Source organism: Lycium ferocissimum, chromosome 8 (assembly GCF_029784015.1).
Source record: "Lycium ferocissimum isolate CSIRO_LF1 chromosome 8, AGI_CSIRO_Lferr_CH_V1, whole genome shotgun sequence".
Lineage (NCBI taxonomy): Eukaryota > Viridiplantae > Streptophyta > Magnoliopsida > Solanales > Solanaceae > Lycium > Lycium ferocissimum.
In genome coordinates, this window is record NC_081349.1 from 53,516,198 (window position 1) to 53,517,808 (window position 1,611).

Consider the following 1,611-nt stretch of genomic DNA (forward strand, 5'->3'; position numbering starts at 1 on the left):
CTCTTATTGTAGTTGTTCAAGGTTTACTTCAAGGTGAAGTAAAGTAAGGAAATCATATGGTTTTTGCAGCTAAGGTTAGATTTCTCGTCTATGATCATCTGTGAGCTTGTATGAGTGTTAGAATCATGTTTCTGACAAGAACTCACGAGACGGTGATCGGAAGCCGCGATTTCAAGTTAAAGTAGTTATGTAAAGTGATTTAAGGATTGTTTTCTTGTGTTATGGAGTTCGGGAAGGGTTCATAGCTCATATTGAGCTTGTATGTAATTAAAAGGATGAGTGTGGAGTACACCATTGAATTATAGCCTCTGGAGCACGTCGCTCTTCAATTGCTTGACGATATTGTTTGTATAGTTGTAGTATACCGTTGGGCTATTGTTATGTAGATACTAGCCCCATCTTAAATAGGTTAGGTGTCTATTAGAAGGATGACTCGTCGTAGTCATTCGAAGAGTGAACTAAGGCAAGTAAGGCTATTTATTCTTTTTTGGCTACGACATAACTTCCAGTTTATTGTTTCACATGTATGAGCTATAGAGTCTAAGGATTATGAAAGCATGTCAATTCCCTGTTATTAGTGTTATGAGTCGAATAAGAGACATGTCGCGTACTTATGAATCAACACTGCATACAATTCTTCCACTCCTGGGATCAAGTTTCCAGATTACAGTTATGTGGTTACAGTACCTTATGTAAGATTAATCATATCAATAGCCTTAGGTGATCGTTGATGGGGTATAGTTCCTATTTAAGATAAATCGTATTGATTACTTCTAGATTACCATTATTGAGTTGTAGGTCGTTACTTAAGTTGAATCATAGAGTAGTAAGAATGTATATCTATATTGTATTCCTCTCCTGTCGACTTCCTATCATATGTTTCCTTTCCTATATGAATTTTTTTGGTAAGCAAACATTTTTTTTAATACTAAAGTAATAATTACAAAACCAAGTAGCAGCTGACCTCCCATTTCTCAAAATTTAAAAAACCTACAGCTATTGAACTTAGAATAATAAAACCCTATCATTCTATGCATTCCTATTACAAGCATACTTCCATTCAACTACATCTAACGATGACAATCAACATAACAGAAAGACAGCCCAAACATAACAGAAGATAAACAACAGGGCACAACCTACTTAGGAACCACAATCATGGTATGTGAATCAAAGTATCCAGTGGTCCTCTCTAGTTCTGCATATCTTGTGACACTGGAAGTCACCACTCTGGAATCTGAGATTGTTCCCCTCCACATAATAAATATGACCATTGCAAACACACAACTGACTATTGCTCCTCGACCTATCTTCTTCCTCACCTATTTACACGCCCATTGTAGGTCATCCTTCCAGTTGCCTATGGACCTTTAAAATGACAACCAAAGTAGCAACCTGCTCTATAAACCATTAGTAACAGAACAAGCAAAAAACAAATGGTCTAGAGTCTCTACTGCAGCATCATAGAAAATACACTCCATCGGAACATGAATCCTAATCTTAAGCAGTATGTCAACTGAGGCCAGTCTTCTCCAAGGAACTACCCATAAGATAAATTGTGTCTTGGGCGGATATTTTGATGAAGTGTGATAATCTTCCATGTTACTTTCT